Source organism: Lissotriton vulgaris, chromosome 11 (genome assembly GCF_964263255.1).
Source record: "Lissotriton vulgaris chromosome 11, aLisVul1.2, whole genome shotgun sequence".
Lineage (NCBI taxonomy): Eukaryota > Metazoa > Chordata > Amphibia > Caudata > Salamandridae > Lissotriton > Lissotriton vulgaris.
Genome location: NC_141699.1, coordinates 677258839 through 677280849, shown reverse-complemented (window position 1 = coordinate 677280849; position 22011 = coordinate 677258839). Strand labels below are relative to the sequence as shown.

The window sequence follows — 22011 nt, the reverse complement described above, 5'->3', positions numbered from 1 at the left end:
AACAGCCTCCAAAGGCTCACACAAAAGGCTTTGTGGAAGCTGGTGAATGCCCATTTCACATCACTTGCTAATCTGTATAGACAACTATAGAACTATATCTTGGATACAAAAGGGCAAGAGTTTTCATTGTTAATACAATAAAAGCGTCTTGTCATTAGCAGTAAAGTCATTCTTAAGTGTCGTCCTACGCAGGATTCTTACATCATCCATCAAAGATGCGCTTCCATTCAGGTAATTTAATTATATATGTTGAACCTGGCCCTTTTTCCAGGTTTATCCCCAAACCTTTTGCCTCCTATTTTTCTGACACTTTTTGTTGGCTTTAGGACTCTGAGCACTTTACCACTGTTAATCAGTGCTAAGATGCATATGCTCTTTGTTTAAATTGTAATTCTGATTGGTTATCTATGATTGGCATATCTGTTTTACTGGTAAGTCCCTGATAAACTGCAGTATATGTGCCCAGGACCTGTAAATCGAATGCGACTAGTGGACCTGCAGCACTGGTTGTGCCACTCACATGAGTAGCCCTATACGTTTGCCTCAGGCTTGCCATTGTAGTGCCTTAGTGCAGTTTTAAACTGACATTTCAACCTGGCAAGTGCACTCACTTACCAGAGCCTAACCTACCCTTTTACTGCATGTTAGGCACCCCTACGGTAGGCCCAAGGTGCCCCCATAGGCATGGTGCAGAGTATACGAAAGGTAGGACATGTAATGTTGTGTTTTACATGTCCTGATAATGAAATACTGCCAATTGTGTTTTTCACTATTGCAAGAACTAGTTCTCCCATAGGTTAACATTGGAGCTGCCTTGTAATGTTTTAAAAGTATAACTTTTAACTGGGAAGACCTAGAAATTTGGAGTTTGGGCTCTCTGAGCTCAGGAATTAAAAACACATCTTTTAGGAAAGTTGGCTTTTAAATTGTGTGTTTTAAAATGCCACTTTTAGAACCTGTACTAAGCAAACAATTGATGGATGGAATGCTGAATAAATCATACATTCACCCCAGTCAAGTGATCTGGGTTAAATCCATTGTTCTTTTGCTCACCATACCACCCCAGTTTAGACCCACCCATATGCAAATCAGTCTTGACCCTGTGCCTCATGGGAACAGTCCATACCGAACTGCCAAGCCAGGTCCTCCATGGACCAGAAACAAGCACCCTGGGATCGGTTTCTGGGTATTACCCTTCATCAGCCAGGCTAGCTTGAATCCAGTGGCACATTTAGCAAGGGACCCACATCTGGGCATACCGATCCCACTTAGGGTGAACAGTGCTATGCAAACAAATGATGGGCGGAATGCCTAATAAGTCATACATTCACCCCCAGTCAAGAGATCTGGGTTAAATCCCTGGACCGGAAACAAGCATCCTGGGACCGAATAAGTGGGATGGGTAGGCCCAGACGTGGGTCCCTTGGTCACTGTGCAACTAGATTCAATCTAGCTAAGTGGTGCCAATTCAAGTTCTGGGCCATTGGTAGTTTATTCATGCTGCAAAAGACTGCAAAAGATGGATCACCCCCTAAAGCCCCCATTTTTCTGATTTAGCTCTGTCATGCAAGAGAAGTTCCCACGCACCGCTGCCATGCGGCTGAAGAAATTGACGCATCATATATTCGTGGCTGAAGAAATGCCTCAGCCCAAGTCCAGCACACGTGTCTCAGACTCCGATACCCCCGCACTGACTCTGACGTACGCCCATCTATGTGGCTGAAAGACTCGATTCATCACCGGTACGAGGCTGAAAGAACCAGTGCAACACCTCTTTGCTGCTGCAGCAACCTCCAGCATGTCCGTATTTCCATGTATCACACCTGAGTGCCACATTATCCACCTCACCACCCAGAGATCAGAATCAACTTTGGGATTTAAACGCATAGCTTCTCCTTACAGTCCGGTACAGATGTAATTCTTCTTCTGCATTCAGCACAGCTGACGCATCGCTTTGCCAGGGACTTAAGAACTGACGCGTCACTGTGTTTTCTTATGCTTTTCTCCTCTGCTGCTGTTTTTCCTTGTAGATTTTGGTGCATCTAAAGTATTTTGTGCTAAAATCACTACATCCATAGAGTTATATTGACAGAATTGCTTAATCCTTTAAAAAGTCATTTTTTTGAGTAATGCATGTTGGATTTTTGTTGTTTTGGTCTTAATTGATTTAGATAAAGATTGGTTATTTTTCTAGACTGGTGTCCACCTGCAGCATTTTCACTGTATTACTGTGTGTGTGTGTGTGTGTGTGTTATGTACAAATACTTTACACATTGCCTCTGAGATAGGCCTGACTGCTCGTGCCAAGCTATGAAGGGAGTAAACAAGGGTTATCTTGGGTATGAAACTCTCTTATCCTGACTCAAAGGAAGGATCCCTGCTTGGACAGGGTGCATCCCACTGCTAATTAAAGACCCCATTTCAAACAACCCAGATGTTGGTCCCATGCTCACCATGCCACTGGTCTGGCTCATGTGGAGTGATACTCAGAAACCTATCCCCGGATGCATGTTTCCCGTCCAGTGGAAGACCTGGCCTGGTGGGTCAGGCTAGACTGTTCATCAGGAGCAGGGTCAAGACTGATTTGCATATGGTTTGGCCCAAAATGGAATGGCATGATGAGCAAAAAAACAATGGATTTAGGCCCATATCTCTGTACTTGGGGTGAATATTTGATATTGTTCAGCATTCCGTTCATCAATTGTTCTTTTTTAATTTGTCTCCCTAAGTAGGAAAGGTATGCCCAGATGTGGGTCCTGTGCTGGCCATGCCACTGGAATCAAGCTAGCCTGGCTGATGACGGATGATAGCCCGAAACCAGTCCCAGGATGCTCGTTTCTGGTACACAGAGGACCTGGCCTGGCAGTTCGAGCTGGACTGTTCCCATGGGGAGCAGGGTCAAGACTGAGATGCATATGGCTGGGTCCAAAATGGAATGGCATGGTGAACAAAAAAACTATGGATTAAGGTCTATATTGTTGTACTGGGGTTAATGTTTGACATTGTTCAGCATGCCGTCCATTTATTTTTCTTTTGCATACATTTTCAGGCACAGCATCAACAACTAATTGTTCCAGAATGGGCATTATGGGAATGGCCTACTTGTTGGCAAGGAAAAATGAAATTACAACTGACCAACTAAAATGTGAAAATGTATGACTTAATATCCATCTCTGTGTCTGTCAGCAGAGCTGGGAGCATATGTATTAGAGCTGTGCCTCATACTTGCACCATGGATCATGGTACATGTGTAATGCTAACCCCTGAGTCTGATATGTGAAGACACACAATGCTACTTTGCATGTCTTTGAATGGCCTAAAATGTTGGACTAATGCAACACTGTGCAAAAAGCTGTGTTGTATCACTATGTGCAAACAAGGTGTTCCATGAGCGTTTTGTGGATGCTTCCATGCAACTTTGATGCCTTATTATGCATGTCATGTATAATTAAGAATGCGTCAAATTAATAGGCCCCCCAGGTGATGTGTAAAAAGGAAAAATATCTTAAGCATTCCAAGTGATTCCCGCTTTCTATGTATGCTGCATTCCTTGACGCACAAAAGTTTTTGAAATATGCCTCTAAGGGTTCATTATGTCAGGAAGGTGACCCTTCTTGCACGAAGGCAATCCTGCATGCAATGCAGGCATATTTGCACCATAGTGCAAGGATGCCTGTGTTTGTGCCAGGCAGCCCTTTTGTGTGCCAGTGCATGGTGAAAGGACAGGAATGTGCCATATGGCCTAAATATTGTGCACTATTGTCCTTTCCCAGTGACGCAGCGCAGCTAGGTGACTTGCTGCGCTACCTACTTTGCCAAATATCTGGCCCTAGTGTAATGTGCACATAGTGGGAACAATGTACTGTAACGTGCAGACAATGATTTACCATTCTGTAATTCCCTCACTAATCTGACAATGACAGTTGGTACAGACAATCTGTGAGTAGTAATGTGTCATTCCACACTGTGTGAATGGATGGAACCACATATTAAGCACAACCCAACAAGTTACAACAAAAACCATCTTCACAGATTGTCCCCTTCCTGAGGCGGAAAGCCGGGAAGTTAGGCTTATTATTTTAGAAATTGCTCATTTTGCACATTGATATTTTTGAAAACTGTTCTGCCTACATACTGGCATATTTACCTTGGCACAGCACTTTGCCACCCTTGCAGCCGACTCAGTGCTGCAGCGGGGAACATCTGAGATTAAGGCCGCCACCTTGGGAGGAGCACCTGGTTACAGGTCTAGTTGCTCTGGCCCTCCCGCCCTCGTTACTACCTAAGTCGCGCTGAGGTAGACTTGCGCTGTCTTCACAGATTGTCCCCTTTCTGAGGCGGAAAGCCAGGAAGTTAGGCTTATTATTTTAAAAATTGCTCATTTTGCACATTGATATTTTTAAAAACTGTTCTGCCTACATACCGACATATTTACCTTGGCACAACACTTTGCCCCTCTTGCAGCCGACTCAGCGCTGCAGCGGGGAACATCCGAGATTAAGGCCGCCATCTTGGGAGGAGCACCTTGTTGCAGGTCTAGTTGTTCTCTATTCCCCCGTTGATATAAAATGACCACCCTCTTGTGACCGCCCAGCGGGCGCCCCCAGCGGGCGCGCCGCCGGCACAGCGAAGGCGCACCAAAGGCAAGCCCGGCTGCGCCCGTCCGCGCCAGGCCGGCGCACGGAAATATGGCCAAATCCTGACTTACTCAGCTAGGGAACTAAAAGCACTGGGTTCCCCCTCACATCCCTGCCCTCCCCTAGCTCCGAACTCACTCCGCTGTATTTCTATTAACGACATTGCTCGGCTTCCTCCATTCTATCCGGGCATAACTTCTGGGAATGTATTACCTATTGTCACCGATTCCATCATAAAACCACAATTGGAACTTCGGTGCACCTATCTAAAAACTCGTTCATTGGTAAAACACTAATTAGATATCTTTCTATTATTAGCCACTGATAAACCAGATATTCTACTTATCACAGAAACCAGGCTACCTCAAGACTCACTACCTGACATTTTAGCAACGCTTCCCTCAGAGTATTATATCTTAGCAACCAACCGCCCGCAGGGAAAATCAGGTGGAGGGGTGGCAGCCAGCATTCATAAAAATCATACATTTCTGGCCTTACCCCCCTTGGCTTTACAGAGTTTGAGAACCTTGTCATCAAGCTTGATGCAGACAGTGGCGCTCTGGTACTGGTACTGATTTATCGTCCCCCTCGAACAATGACTACATTCCCAATATCTCTAGGAGAACAAATAGCCTCCCTCGTAGTAAACTTCCCGAAAGTCCTCCTAGTAGGGGATTTGAATTATTGGTTTAATCACTATGCAGGTGGACCTCAGGCTGTTGAACTCCAGGAACTGCTTTCGAACCTCAACCTGACCCAGCATATATTTCTTCCCACTCATGAAAAGGGCCATATGATAGACCAAATATGGTCCCATAACTTATCACTCTCAACCCCTTCCATCTCGCCTTGTATTTGGTCAGACCATCATCTAATCCAGTTTATGATTACCCTTGATGGCCATATCAAATCACCACCCCAGACGGGAGGCACAACCAGGAAATGGAATACTGTAAATATATTGGCCCTCATAGAAACCTTAAAATCCAAGCAACCTATACTAGGCAATGAAGTAGATATCATGGAAGGAAAGATCATAGACTGGTTACTAGAGGCTGCAGATATCCATGTTCCTGTGGTTAAGTTTTCCCGCACCCGCAGCTCGGAGGCCCACAAATGGTTTACCCCTGAACTGAGGAAATTAAAATTGGAACTACACCAGAAAGAAAGAACCTGGAGAATGAAATATTGCCTGCAACATGAGGAGGAATACACCACAGCTCGCAGAGAATATTAAAAAACCATTCTAAAAAAAAAAGAAAATACTATACTCCCAAAATAAATCCAAGGACATTTTTAAAATAGTAAATGACCTTTGTAATAGTGACAGAACGGCTCCTACTCGGGTTCCCACCCAGGAGTTCTGTAATTCACTTAATGAGTTCTTCATAGATAAAATCACTACCATAAAAAGGAGCATTCCAGATTCATCCAGTTCAGAACTTAAGGACGACACGTATTTTAACCCACATACTCTGGATACTCTTCCCCCTATTGACCTAAAAACACTCTTGGAGCTTTTATCTTTTGTCAACTCTGGGTCCCCCAACGATAGTTGCCCCCCACATATCTTGAAAGAGGTCTGCTCAGTTTTGCCCCTTAGTATCCTTCCATTCTTGAACAAATCTCTTTCACAAGGCAAGGTCCCTGGCTCGTTCAAAAATGCTACGCTTATCCCACTACTAAAGAAACCTGACGCAGATTAGCTGGACCTTTCAAATTATAGACCCATCTCCCTACTCCCCTTCCTGTCTAAACTTCTCAAGGCTCACGTGTCCAGATGTCTCTCAAATTTTATAGAGCAAACTGACTACCTCGAACAGAATCAGGCTGGATTCCGACCATTACACTCTACGGAAACAGTGATTCTTGCAGTTCAAGACACCTTAAGAGCTAACGCAAATAAAGATATCCACCAGTCATTGGTGCTCCTTGATCTGTCGGCCGCGTTCGTCACGGTCGAATATAACATCCTGTTAAACCGTGTCAAACAGGTCTGCCTCAGGGGATCCGCACTTGGTTGGATGGCTTCCTTTATCTCCGGGCGGACGCAGTCAGTGAGACTCGGCTCGTTTACTGCTCAGAAATTACCTTCATCTTGCGGAGTGCCACAGGGCTCGTCACTCTCGCCACTCTTATTCAACTTATATCTGAGACCTTTGTTATACGCTCTAAAAGGTCGGAATGTCACCATTTTTAATTATGCTGACGACTCGCAGCAAATTTTTCCCCTGAATACACCAGATTCTGTCCAAGAGTTTCAGGCAACTATGACGCATATACAAAAGTGGATGGCCCTAAACCACCTTAAGCTGAACCCAGGCAAAACAGAATTAGTTCTGCCTGGGAAGAATGTTCTTAGTTAGGGTCCCCAGTTCTGACCAGCACATATGGGCGCTCCACCCCTAGCCACGTAGTCAGTCAAGAGTCTGGGGGTTATCCTAAGTGCCGACCTGTCACTTAGAAGTCAGGTGGGAGCTATTGTGTCATCCAGCTTTTTCCAATTAAGAAAAATCAGGACTTGTACAGGTAATAATTGCCTTAGTGCTCTCCCACCTGGATTTCTCGAATGTTATATATCTTGGGCTCCCAGCCGGACTACTTAAACGACTCAAGATGGTCCAGAATCAGGCGGCAAGACTGATATGGAAACAACACAAATGGCAATCAGCCCGACCTGGTCTGGAAAAACTTCATTGGTTACCATTAGCCCAAGTGATCACCTTCAAAACTGGTTGTATAGTTTTTAAAGCACTGCAGGGCAAGGGCCCTAAATTCGTTAGACAGATGCTCACTGTCTATAAACCACAACGCTACCTGCATTCTGCCCATCTTAATTTGCTCACTATTCCTTCCTTTAAAAGGAAGAAGCAAGGAGGTTGCTGTTTTTCGTTCTTGGCGGCTACTCTATGGAACTCTCTCCCTATTCACTCAGGAATTGTGAAAATCTTTTGGTCTTCAGAAAATCCCTGAAAACGTGGTTATTCAAGCAGACATACGTTTAAGGAATATATCTGGATCATTGACATTAGCGCCATGAAACCTATGGGTGTACGTGCGCTCTACAAATAAATATTAACATAACATAACATGTGGTACGCCAGAAAAGTCAACATGAAGTACAAAGGCAACACATTACATAATTGTGAGATGAGGGACTCTGCTATGGCGTACCTAGTCTTATTACCAGTTAAAGGTTCACAAATTCACTGGTGTGAAAATAAATTCTGTGTAAATGAGTAAGTGTGTCACACCTGGCAGTATTTTGTATGTTTACTGAAGTTTTAGGAGCAACACTGGAAGAAGTAATTGCAAAGTTCATGTGTGGCATGCATTAGAAGTATAGGCCCCAGACATGTGTAAATGTCTATATTGGATAACAATGTAATACCAACAGTACAAAACACACATATGGCCCAGCCATTCTGACAGTCTAGGTACATACATGCACATAGGCCTCAAGTCACATTGACATAGACCAGTGTGATTGCTCACTGGTTTTGTGGTTGGTTCAGAATAGCACTTTTAATTCTTTGTTTTCGAGTCTGGGCTGGTGGTTATTGTAGACAGTGGACATAAATGGTTGTTGTGCTTGTTTTCTTAATTCACACCTCGATTTAAATCAAGCATACCTGATCCCTGATACTCACAGTCAACACATTCTGGTCTTATTATCAACTATTCGTTGGGAAAGATATGTCAACAATGGTTGGAGCATTCCACACTGTCTGCAGTAAAACAGCATCTTTCTCTTTTGTCTGAGGACATGAGTTTGTCAGATTTTCTTTTGGGTCCTAAATTCCCATGTGCTCAAAGATTTATATATCTTACCTATAATAACAATAATAAATTATCCCAGACAGAAGTTGCTGCACATTTAAAACAAATTGACCTAGATAATTTGGACAAAATGCTTACTTTTGTTGATAATAGTATTAATATGTTGTCATCTCATATTTACAACTCAACCAGCATTTTGTGGCGGTTATTAATATTGTACAGAGTCACATGTCAACGTGATATCGTAGGCAAAGACAGCTTAGATCTATCAGGCGATTTTGCTGGACACTTCAAGCACTCAAAAATGGGCGCTTTCCATGGCATTACTTGAATTGCAGTGATTTATTTCTGCCTTTTATTTTAACATGTTAACAGCAATGGATGGTCATGAAAGACACAACCTATACAATGCTGAAAAATTGGAACTGCTCCCATTCACTATAGCTGAAACGCCTTTGGCAGTGTGATTATTACACGGAGATATTTCACTGCTTATTTCGACTTTTCAATTCACAGCTTGAATGAAACATTTTTCTATACGTAGATATGAACCCTTAGGTAGCAGTTTGATACATGATTTATGGTCATTCCCCTTTACATATCATTGTGAACATAGCAACAAGGACGTTTTTATCACTGGTGAAGAATGCAACTCTACTGATGGACATTCACTTGTTTGTAACCATGTTAAAATTCATGGCTCGTGCAACACTTCGGCACTAAACTTGCCATGTTATTGAAAAGGAATTTCAGTTCTGCAGTTCTCTCTCTCATTATGGTACCCTGTAACAGGAGTTATCTCATGCTTAGTGACAAAAGCTGTTGCGAAATGAAGGCTAGAGTCCCTTTTATTTTGTCTGTTCCCCAGTTAGTCACTCAATGCAACAATGTCTTGTTTCCCTGTCCGCATGGGATTGTAGAAAGCTCTTTGTGGCCTTCCATTCCAAATTTGAAGGCAGACTTTAACAAGCTAAGCTGACTCAAAGAATTATTGTTTCAACAAGCAGTAGCTCTTCCATCTGCCTGCAAGACCTTTGATTTGCAGGTGGCTCGAACTTCTAGTGAAATACAGTCATTGTTAAACACTAACCTTCCACTGCATTTCAGAGAATTAGTGCATTAAATCTTTAATGCCTCTAATATGGCTGGCTTTGCCCACTTTTTTAAGGTTGTAGGCTCCCGCCTTGTTCATTCTTTTCAGAACATCTTTGGAGTTATCCCAGCTTTTATTTACTCCATTTTCTCTAATATATTCAGAGTATTCCTGTTGCTGTTATTCCTCATTTGCAGCATTCTCATCCTGTTCCTGCTTCCATGCAATTAATGCTCATTCTCTGGGTGGTCTGGAACTGACATTGCTTCAACCCTACCATGATTAAATGTTTCATATCTTTGGAATGCTTCTACTACAATAACTGAATCTTGATTGGTCTTTAACATTCTGGCCTGCCTGGTTTACCTGCTTGCAACCCATGTTCTACTGCATCTGGTGTCCCTTCAAATGGGCACTGGGCATATGCTTGGCTTTGCAGACCCCCTCTGACTTTGACTATGGAATGCTAATGAGTCCCCTATCAAGCCATTTTCAGAACTGTCCTTTGGGCTTCTGACGTATTCACAATACAAGGTTTGAACCTTTGGCCTACAAGGGACTGTGTGCATCGGCGCATGGATCACAAGGTGCAGGCTATATTAACGTGGATGTAGGTTGCCCGGTAACGGTCGCAGCTTCAGCTGAGACCAGAGAGCATGCTTGTACTTTGGAGGTCGTGACATGGGCTGATGACCAATCATCATGTGGGCAGTTGGATTCCTTCTTGAAGTCTTTGGTCTATGAAATGGTGAGTGGCACTATGTATTCCTCCAATGAGGTGCACAGTCAAAATATCGATTTTTAAATATCAACCTACCTTAAGATCGAGTTTTTAATATTGTAGAAGTTAAGAATATCGTTGACCAGAATATCGACCTTAAGGTAAGCAATATTGTTTTTTCCAATATCAAAGTAAGTAATATCGAAGTAAGTAATATCGTTAGCAAAAACATAGTTGTCAATAATATTGACCTTTTTTTTAGTGTTATGTATTTTAGTATGTATTTTAGTATGTATGTTTAACTTTTTTTATGTATTTTCATACATTTTTAAATAAATGTTTAGTTATTAGTAAAAAAAATTAATTACATTTTGCATTTTAGTATCAGAGCGGGTTGTGGGATTATAGGGGACTAGGGTGTGAAGTAGTTTCATTATAATTAGTTAATTAATATGTTTTTATTTATTGGTATTGATTATTAAATAATTGTTAATTCATTAATGTTTTTGATAATTATATTAATTATAATTATGTACTATTATGATAAATTATTATTACTTTTTATTTATTATTGTTAATTAACGTACTGATAATTAATTATTAATTGGTAATTACTTTTTATTAAGTGATTAATTGATAATTACATGAATTATGCGATTTTCTATGTATAGTGGGTTGTGGGTTTATAGGGGAATAGGGTGGGAAGCAATTAAATTAAATGAATGAATGAATATGTGTTTATATATTGTTATTGATTATTAATTTCTTGTTAATTAATTTTTCTTTGCTAAATCCTTTTTATAATTTATGTGTAGTATGTTGTGTGTTAAAGGGGGAATAGTGTGGGAAGTAATTTAATGTTATTTAAGTAAATATTAATTTAATTTTATTGGTATTTATTAATACTTTTTTGTTAATTAATAATTAATATGTCATTTTTTTTTTACAAAATCTATTTTATTGATAAGTATGTTAATTTAATCCCTACGTTATAATACATTTTCCACACTGTTACACTCACTGGAGTTGGAATAGTAATTTTAACCCCTACACTATCCGACACTTTCCCTAATGTTGCACTCACTGGAGTGGGAATAGTAATTTTTACCCCTACCATATCCAACACTTTCCCTACTGTTGCACTCCCTGGAGTGGGAAGAGTAATTTAAACCCCTATGCTATCCTACATTTTCCCTACTGTTGCACTTGTTGGAGGGGGAATAGTTTTACCCACCTGCTATCCAACACTTACCCTACTATTGCACTCACTGGAGTGAGATTAGTAATGTTTACCCACCCCCTATCCAACACTTTCCCTGCTGTTGCACTCACTGGAGTGGGAATAGTAATTTTTACCCTGCCGATATCCAACACTTTCCCTACAGTTGCACTCGCTGGAGTGGGAATAGTAATTTTTACCCACCAGCTATTCAAGACTTACCCTACTGTTGCACTCACTGGAGTGGGAATAGTAATTTTTACCCCTACCCTATCCAACACTTTCCCTACTGTTGCACTCCCTGGAGTGGGAAGAGTAATTTAAACCCCTACGCTATCCTACATTTTCACTACTGTTGCACTGTTTGGAGTTGGAATAGTGATTTTATTCCCTCCGCTATCTAATATTTTTTTTATTATTTTAGCTAATGTAGTATATAATACATTTTGAAAATATAAAAAACTATTTTTACTTTTTATAATTTGTTACATATATTTATTTAATTTTTATTTGTATTATTGTTTTATTTGTATAGACGTATTTATAATTTATAAGATTTGTTTAAACAATTTTAATAAGTAATTAAAATAATTATTAAAACATATTAATAAGTAAGTATATAGATTATATATTATATGTATATGTTTAATGTATTTTTGAAATATATATATATATTATTTAATATATTATTTATAATTTGTAAACATTTTAAAATATTTTTAACTATGTTTATTTTAATTATATGTATTATTTACTTCATTTTACTTTTTTTTACTTGAAAAATAAAACAATATTTTTTTTTCAATAATTTTTTTATTTAACACATTTACATTTGAACAGACTCCAACAGAAAAACCGGATTAAACTTCCTCTTTGCCTGCGGGTGCATCTCCTCCCTTCGTGTTCCGGGTATAAATCACTTGAGCTCTGTGCTTCGACACCAGTTTAAGTAACCCATTGTTGAGTAGCTCTTGAAGCGCTGCCCGGGCCAGGGAGCCTCGGATCTTCAGCCTCTCGGACACAACAGCAGGAGTGATCAGCTTGTAGTTGGGCACCTCTTTGCACAGGTTGTCGTAGGTAGCTTTGTCAAAAAGAACCAAGTTGTTCAGCTTGTCTCTCACTTTTCCTTTGGACCACTTCTTCTTCTTGGCTTTACCGCCAGATTTGTTGGCTGGATCCTTGTCCTTCTTGGCGGACTTGCCCGCATCCTTTTTCTTCTTATCGTCTTTTTTTAACAACAACATTTTTGACATCGATATCTTTTTTTAGATATGTTTGTACTTATCATAATGTAGACTGGATGTCGATATTCTTGATGTCGATAGTTTTGCTGCAATATTACTGTAGGTCAATATTCTGACCTTCGATATTTTGTCAGTGATTCCACGAAAGCACCTTAATTCAAATATTTTTCGAGGGGGCAATGACGGTGTAAGAGTGAAGAGCGGTTGTCAATCAGCCGCAAGCCTCATGCTAGTTGCGTAAGATCGGCTAGGCGGCCTGCGATGCGCGAGTGGAAGCGCTGGCAGGCAGCGAGGAGAGACACGAAGAGAGACGTGCTGCCGAGGAGCAAAGTGGGGACCTTGGCACAGGAAGATTTATTACTACTGTGTGCCACATCCAGCGATTTGCCGACCTTGGATGAAGGGGCCTCTCTGTGCCAAGCATCCGAGTGGATTCTAGCGGTCTTTTCCTTAGCAGCGCTGGTGGTTGTTAAAGCGCTGGTCCTGTGCCTAAAACAGTGCTACAAACCGGAGATCAGAGGGGGAAAGCTCTGGAGGTGCCTCAAGCTCTATAAGGACATGAGCGGCAGGGGCTCTAAAAGGGGGAGCAAGGTGAAGAACTCCACTGAGCCCAAGGACAAAGCTCCGGCAGAGGGAAGCTTTAGAAGAACACGTCGAGAGGTCAGTGGTACAAAAAAACAGTTGGGATACCCCGCAGGGGCTGGGGCAGGGGCAGGGGCAGGAGTTACTAAAGACTGTACTAATTTGAACAACGCGCCCACACTCACCAAAATCTTTCAAGGTAATAAAGGGCAGAATAAAGGGCAGACTAAAGGGCAAACCCTGAACACTAGTACCACTAGTAAGCTCCCCTCAACTGCCCCTCCCGAGAGTGCCCCTGCAGATCTAGACATTACCCTGATTCAGTCCCCTGTACCTATATCGGACCAAAAACTTGAGACTGACCATTCAAATGGGTCCCCGGCCCCCTCCCCTATAAGCAACCTCACATCCAGACCAGAGGATATTTTGGAGGGGGTAGCCAGAGAAGAAGATTCTACTATCCCAGTCAATACCGACTAGGCAATCCAGCCTGAACAAGGGCCAGCAATTCCTGGGACTACTTCAAACACACCTGATTCTAGTAGTTGTGACTACATCCAGGGCCAGGAAGCAGTTGCTGGCGCACAAGCGCCTTGAACCCTGGACACAGGGCTCGAAAACTTCTATTCTGTCTCCGATGGTAACGGGGCATCTTCAGAAGAGGGGGGGTGCAACTCGAGCGGAGGTAGTAGTGAGGAGTGGACCAAAAATTCAGGCACAGTACAGCGCACAAAAAAAATAAAGAGCAAAGGGAAACGACGTCCTATCCCCTAGACGAAGATAAAGAAGAAGACGCACAGCATACTGATTGGGACAAGATTAAGGGCTCTTCTGTAGCCTCTGAGCCCTCTCTGGCATCAATACTAGCCTCTATTAAAGAGTTTCAAGAGGAGGTAAGGGCGGATAATCTGGCGGCAAGAGGTGCAGCAAACAAAGTGCAAGGAAGTCTCAGGCAATTAAATAAGACATGTACAGACATAAGTGACCATTTTTCCATGATTGAGGGATGCACGGAACACTTGGAAAACGAAGCCACAGCAGTCAAAAAGCAGAGCGAAGCTAATACTGCCTGCCTGGAAGACATCATGACAAAAATGGAGGAAAAAGAAAACCGCCAGCGCAGAAACAACGTGCACCTTCTCGGCATACCAGAGGGGAAAGAGGGCGAGGACCCCAGGAGGTTCATCGTAAAACTCTTACAGGATTCCTTCCCTGAGCACTCCTCCTGGGATTAAGACCGAGATGTGCAAAGGGCCCATCACTTTCCCTTCAACCTGAGGAGACAACGCGAAGGCAACAGGAGCACGGAAAATGGCCATCCAAGAGTATTCCAAGTATACTTTGGGAATTTTCTGTTGAGACAACTTGTACACTATCAAGCCTGTGCTAACTCTAAAAAAGGGGCTAATGGTATTAGTTTTTTTGCAAAGCCAGACTTCTGTCACCAAACGGTGGAGCGGAGATTTCGCTTAAGGCAGCTGAACACCCCATTTCAACAGATGTGGGCTGAAGCCTACCTCATGAACCACGGCAGGTTCAAAGTGGTTCTCAACGGTGGCTCCAAGATTTTTCTGTCAGACATTAAGGCTAGAGAATACTTGGAGGAGATTAAATCCAGGAAAGGGCCAAGATAGAAATACAGGAAATTAACCCTAGTACATGCTCGTAACCACTGTCGCATTCCACTTTTCTTCTTTTTTCTATAAAGGCCACAAGAACTTTAATACTAACGTGTTAATACAATGTTATGCTACTCACTGCTATGCACTTGCCACAAAAATGTATAAAATTGACGTGGATGTTTATTTCAATATCAGTTGGCCGGGAGGGTACCTAGCCTATCTAGAATCTATAGTTTCTACATTTACAAGAGGTGGTGGGCAGCTGATCTTCACTTATGACAACCTTCACTCAGGTAATACCTGATTGCTCAGGGAAAAGGGGTCAAGGGGGGCTTTGGGTGGGACACAACGTTTTCAGGGGCATTTTTTTGTTTGTAAAATGTTTTGCCTACTCACACATACACATACACATAGGAGGCAATCTTGAGATCTGTTTCAGGGGAAGGAGACTTAGAGAAGGAGAAAGAGAAGGGAGAGTACGCCTGCCTACAAATCTTCTGACACATCGTCCTTTCAAAAAAGCCAATGGCTAAAAAGGGAGTCCTTAGGTTTATCGCGGTTAATTTTTGTGGGTTAAATGATGGTGTGAAAAGACAAAAAGTGGCACAGGGATTAAGGTCCTTAGGTGGGGACATTATTTGTCTCCAAGAAACCCATGTAGAAGGATCACAGATGCAGCTTTTGAACACACTAGGATACAAATTAATCGGTACCACAACACAGGGTGCCAGAACGAAGGGTGTGGGAATAATGGTGGGAAGAAGATTACCCATCGAAAATCCAAAGGTTAAGGCTGATTCACTCGGCAGGTGGGTGATTGCAGAATGTAGTTTGCCCACAGGCGCCCCCTTGACCATTTGTTCAATATACGGCAGCAATGTTGACGATCCAAACATTATCAATCAGATATCGAGGGAGCTAACCCACTGGCCCACCCCAATTATCTCAACATTAATTTACCACATGACCAAGATTTAGAAGGAAAGTGGACATACAAGCGCAGAAAACCTTTGGTGTATAATGCATTAACCAATTTAGCACAAACACATGGGCTCAACGACGCCTGGTCTAAAACTAATCCCTCACAATTTGATTTTGAATTTGAATTTGAATGCGGATTTCTAAAGCTCGTAGCTAACCTAGGGCGTCCCAGCGCTGACATACAACCTATTATTCCAGAGGGGGGGAAGAGGAGGTGAGGAATTATGGGAAGAGCCATGTTTTTAGTTGCCTACGGAAAGCGAGTAGATTGTGTTCTCTTCGAATGGACAGTGGAAGGGAGTTCCACAATTTTGGGGCATTGTAGAACAATCGCCCCCCAGATCGGGCCTTTTTTATTCTGGGGATACTGGCCAGGGAGAGAGAGTCTGATCTGAATTGTCTGTTCGAGTGGTGGGGTTTGATGAGGGATCTCAGGATTGGCGGGCCTCTGCCTTGCATTATCTTTTGTAAAATGCAAAGGGTCTTAAAGGTTACCCTTTCCTGGATCGGGAGCCAGTGGAGGCTTTTGAGGGCCGGTTTGGCAGAGCATCTGGATGTGGTCCCTGTTAGGAGTCTGGCAGCCGCGCTTTGGGCGTATTGCAGTCTTTTGATGACCGATGCAGGGTCCCCTAGATATAGGGCGTTTCCGTAATCTAGTCTGGAGTTCACCAGACCCTGCATAAGCAGTTTCCTGGATTGGAAGGGGAGCAGGTGGAGAATCTTCCGCGCTTTTTGGATGAGCCCGAAGCAAATGCCAGAGGTTTTCCTAGCCTGGGCTTTGAAGTTGAGCTCTTGGTCCAGCCAGATACCAAGGCTCTTGACTTCTGCTTTGGGGGTGGGGGGTGCACCCATGCAGGGTGGCCAAGAAAGGGAGGTGGGAGTTTGCGTGGGTTGCCGAGGAGTAGGATCTCGGATTTCTCTCCGTTTAATTTAAGGCGAGATTCACACATCCAGTGGAAGATGTTTTCAAGGCAGTCTGCCAGATTGTCCAGGCTTTTACTTGACTGGTTTAAGGACACCACCAATTGGGTGTCATCGGCATACATGACTGTTTTTATGCCGAATGGGGCTATGATGACCTCTAAGGTAGACATTAAAAAGCATGGGGCCCTGGGGGACCCCACATTGTAGGGGAAGAGCCCTGGACTGAACTGAGCCATTGGACACCTGAAAGGTTCTGTCTTCGAGGAAGGATTTGATCCAGGACAGGGCGGTACCAGACACTCCTGCCAAGCTGAGCCGGTGGATGAGGATGGAGTGATTCACCGTGTCGAAAGCGGCATTCAGATCGAGGAGGATCACTGCCACTGAACCTCCTGCATCTATGATGGTTCTTGCCTCTTCGACCACGGCTAGTAGTGCGGTGTCAGTTCCCTGTCCAGGTCTAAACCCTGTCTGGGATTGGCGCAGGAGATTGTTAGTTTCTAAAATAAGGGAAAGTTGGCGGTTTACAATTCGCTCGGCGATTTTGCCGATGGCCGGGAGGAGGGAGATGGGTCTAAAATGGGATAGGTCCGTTGGATCCAGGTGGGGTTTTTTAAGAAGTGTCCTGACTGTAGCTTTTTTCCAATTGTCTGGAACCGTGCATAGTGCCAAAGAGGCGTTAATCAGTTGGGTGAATGGAGGGGCGATGGTGTCGGCGACCAGTTTTAGTTTGCTCGTAGGAGCAGGATCTGATGGGCCCCGCTTTTCACAGATTGTAAGGTAGTCAGAAAAAGTTCAGTGGTGACCTGGGAGAATGTTTGGAGGCAAGGAGCCTCTGCACAAGGGGAGGGGGTGACGGGGGTTGGGAGGAGATGAGAGGCGGGAGGGATTTCAGGATATTGCTAATTTTTGTGGCAAAAAATTCTGCTATAATTCGGATATACTTACTTTTCACATCCACACCAAACATTCACCAGATTAGACTACTTCCTGATCTCAACCTCAATACTGGATAAATGTATAATAAGCCTAGCTCCACGTTTCATCTCAGATCATTACCCACTTATATTAAACATAGGGGGGCTGGAGAACTGGAAAGATATCCCTAGGTGGAGCTTCGAGAAAGTGCTCTTGCAGGACTTGGGTTACAGGAGCCATATGCAAGCCTGGATCCAGGAAATTCTCGAAATCAATCTGGGATCAGCATCTAACATGGCAGTTTGGGACACTTTAATAGCAAGCACACGAGGGGAAACGCTTAGCTTTTCAATCAGGAAAAATAAAAAAGAAAAGCAGCTAATAGCAGATCTGCAAGCGAAGCTAATGAAAGCAGAAACCATACTAATTAAAAAAATTCAAGGCAGCTTGGAGACGGAAACCACTCAGGCTGAAATAGTTCTCATCAAGGTCGAGTTCGGAGCAGTGCTCGCGGAGAAAACAGCAGCAAAATGGGCAGCCGCAAGCGAAACACTATATGAATGCAGCGACAAAAATTGCCATCAGCTCGCTGTTAAGACTAGGCAGAAAATAGTATGCAGCGAAATCTGTACAATTCGTCTACCCTCTGGGACAGAAACTAGCGACGCTAGTAAGATACAAGAGGGCTTCCAAAACTTTTATGCAACTCTTTACTCAGAAGAAAACGACCAGCCAGCTGATTTGGCAGAACTTGAAATTTCGAGATCATTGCAAGGTATAGAACACATACAGCTAGATCCAGGAGGCCGCGAACATCTGGAGATCACCCCTACATGGGATGACATCTCATCTCATTAGCCCTAACTAGCCTGCCTGATGGTAAAGCGGCCGGAATAGATGGCATACCGGTGGACTTTTATAAAGTCTTTTCACCCCAAATAAAAAGATTTTTCTTGACATGGTCACTGATATATTTAATGGAGGGACACCCCCTGACTCTTGGTCAAACGCAAAAATATCCATATTTCCTAAAAAAGATAAGTCACCTTTAGAAATAGGTTCGTATCGGCCTATCACTCTAATAAACTGTGATTCTAAGGTGTACTCCAAATTACTGCCGATCAAATTGTCTGCAGTAATAGAATCCCTGGTCTCAGAGTGGCAACATGGGTTTATACCAAAAAAGGGCACCACTGAACATATAAGGAGGGCTATCATTCTTTTTGATGCTGCACAGGTGTCAGGAGATCCGATGTCCCTTATTCTTTTAGACGCTGAAAAGGCCTTTGATTGGGTCTCCTGGCAGTTTCTGCGGAATATCATGAAGAGGATGGGCTTTGGGCTGAAATTTACACTGGCAGTTCAGGCACTATATCACCATCCGACGGCCTGTGTGGTAGTTAATGGAAGGCTTACTAAGAACTTTAACATTTCTAGAGGTACCAGGCAAGCATGCCCCTGCTCCCCCTACTTTTTGCCCTCTATATAGACCCCTTAATCAAGAAAATTGAGAAAAACCCGGCAATTTTAGCTCTGAGAACACAGGGACTGTATACCAAGATCTTAGCATATGCAGATGACCTGGCCATCACTACCCTTGACCCTGAAAATGCCATACTAGCACTAGAGTTGGAAGCACACGCGTTTGGGAAAATATCAGGATATGCACTTAACAGCTCTAAAACGCAGATAGTAATCAACAGCGAAGTCCATTGGAACAACAGCCGAGTAGTTGCAAAAGCTAAGTACTTGGGGGTGACAATCACGGCAAATCTGGATTCTTTAGTAGCAGAGAACCTAGCCCGTCTAACCTAGCCCGTCTGGCTTCTGTAACTCAAAAATCCCCGAAAACAATCGACAACTTACATTTGACACTCGTGGGAAGATGCAACGTGATTAAAATGACGTACTTTCCAAAACTGTTATATTACTTCCGCTCTATCCCTCTAGATTTCGGCAGGGCGCAGCTATTAAAATTCCCCAAAAACTTTAAACAATTCATCTGGGCGTATGCGCAGCCAAATCGGGCCCTAAAACATTTTAGCCCCCTTAAGGACAGGGTGGATGGCCTCTACCAAACATAGTATTATACTATTGGGCTTCAGTCTTGCAGTATAGCACAGATTTAATAACGGAGCGCCCTCAAACCTCTGCTACTGGTTTACCATCTCCATTTCTCTTGCTACTGGGAGAAGAGGTGTAAGGCTGTCTTTTTAGACAGGTAACCTTTAGCTATTACAAAAGGGTCCGGTTTAAGACTTTGATGAATTCCTTTAAAGTGTTCTGTGATGTCCGTAGGATATATGGTTTCGGAAGGTTCAATTATTACACCCCTCTCAGCCTAAACTGCGACTTACCTGGCATTTTTGACCGAGGCTATCTGGGAGAGAGGTACCAAGCTGGCGTCTCAAAACTAGGGGATCTAATAGTAAACTGTAGAATAATCACGTTCTCAGAGTTGCAAAACAAATATGGATTGAAACATCAAGGTGCCTTTAAGTATGTAGCAATCCACAACTTCATCTCACGGAAGCTGGGGCGTCTGGCCGGGCTCTCAGAGGTCAAATTTATCCAAACGCTGCTAACCCCTGTGCCGCCATGAATAGGAACTATCTACGCAGCTTTAAACACTAACTCACCAGACGATCTCCCTAAAATTGCTGACAAGTGGCATTCAAAGCTAGAGGCACCACACAGCCTTTTTATTAAATCATTAGAACTTTCACAGAGCGATCTAATGTCAGCCAAACTGCAGGTGCAACATTTTAAACAATCTTTTTTCTGTACTTAACACCTAGCAGAATTGCCAAATGGGGCACAGGCAAAGGGACTACCTGCCCTCGGTGCTCCAAGTACGGTGCTGACTCTATCCATATGTTTGCCACTAGTCCAAAATTAGCCCCTGTCCTCTGTAGAGTACAAGAATACCTGGGAAGAGTAGTCTGCCAGGACTATATATTAACTCTGACAACAATTATGTTAGGGACGTGTGAAATTCTTAGTTGGACCAAAGGTGGGGCATTGGTGTTTGTGGCTATGACAGTATGGAGGATTTGCGTAGCCTCAGAATGGAAAGGGGTAGACCCACCTCCGTTCGCCCATTGGTTAGCCAGGCTAATGGCGACATATCATCTCGAGAAAGCCTTACATGCCAAGAAAGGTCGTAAAGGGAAGAAAAAGGGGCTGGATATCTGGGGACCCATTACTACTTGGCTGGAGCACTCTGAGTAATCTCGATATTTAACTCATCTCCCTTCTAGATTCCACTGTCATTTTGCTCGCTTTGTTCTTTGACTCTCTCACTATAATCTTTTGCCTTCTTCCATTTTTTTTTCTTTTTTCTTTTTTTTTATTTCCCTCTCTTCTTCTATACTTGCCAAAACCTTATATGTTACTAAATATTGTCACACATGTTATTTTGATGCTCCTGATCGTTATTGTAAAAGTCGTCTCTTTTGCCTTGTAACTAAAGGGGTGGGGGGAGGTGGGGAGGTACTATGACGTTTAAACTTTGTACATTCTGCAACTTGAAAATAAAAAACTTTCAAAAAAAATATATATAAATATATTTTTTCAAATTGACATTTTCGCCATAGTTTATTTTTTAGTCATTCTCTTTCCTGTAACAATGATTTGAGTATGTTTACTTTCAGATCAGATTCATCATATCTAGTATCCTTTCTAGCGCTATAATCCTGACCAAAGCGAGGATGTTGTGTGTTTCCTGTATGGCCCATTGTAGTTTTACCTATGTCAACTTAACTTTGCATGTTGAAGGCCTCATATTCCTTTGCTTATGTTACTATATAAACACACTTGCTGTTGTACCGCATTGTACTTTCACACGGAACCGTAATTTGTTTTTGCATCCTGTTCTTTTCCTAAGATTAAGTCTGAACACCACAGACAAGCTCAAACAACAATGATCCTTTTTATTCTTTCAGGCCAGGCAGAAGTACCTAGACATAATACAAGAATGCAGTTGTTTTTTATGTGCACACATGTCTTGTCATATAGGTGAGCACATGAGACAAAAACACAAACATTGAACAAGAGTTCTGAGACAAAAACACTGCGTCTGCTGAGATGTAGAACAGCCCTCAGTCCATGCTAAGGCACGGAGTCAACCGTTAATCCCAGAGATATTTCATATTATAATCATTTAGCTTCAGTAGCAGGGGAGGAGGGTGTAGGCTACTCTGCTCTATAAAATGACACAGCTTTTCATGGTATACAGAAATTAACCATGCTAACTGCATTTTTAGTATGCATTTGTTTTCTAATTGTGGC

General features: G+C 42.7%; 1 pseudogene; it reads right to left on the bottom strand.

Annotated features, from left to right (window-relative positions):
* Nucleotides 1–12243: 12243 nt before the first annotated feature.
* Nucleotides 12244–12694, bottom strand: LOC147683326 (small ribosomal subunit protein eS25 pseudogene; annotated as a pseudogene).
* Between the last annotated feature and the right edge of the window lie 9317 nt (nt 12695–22011).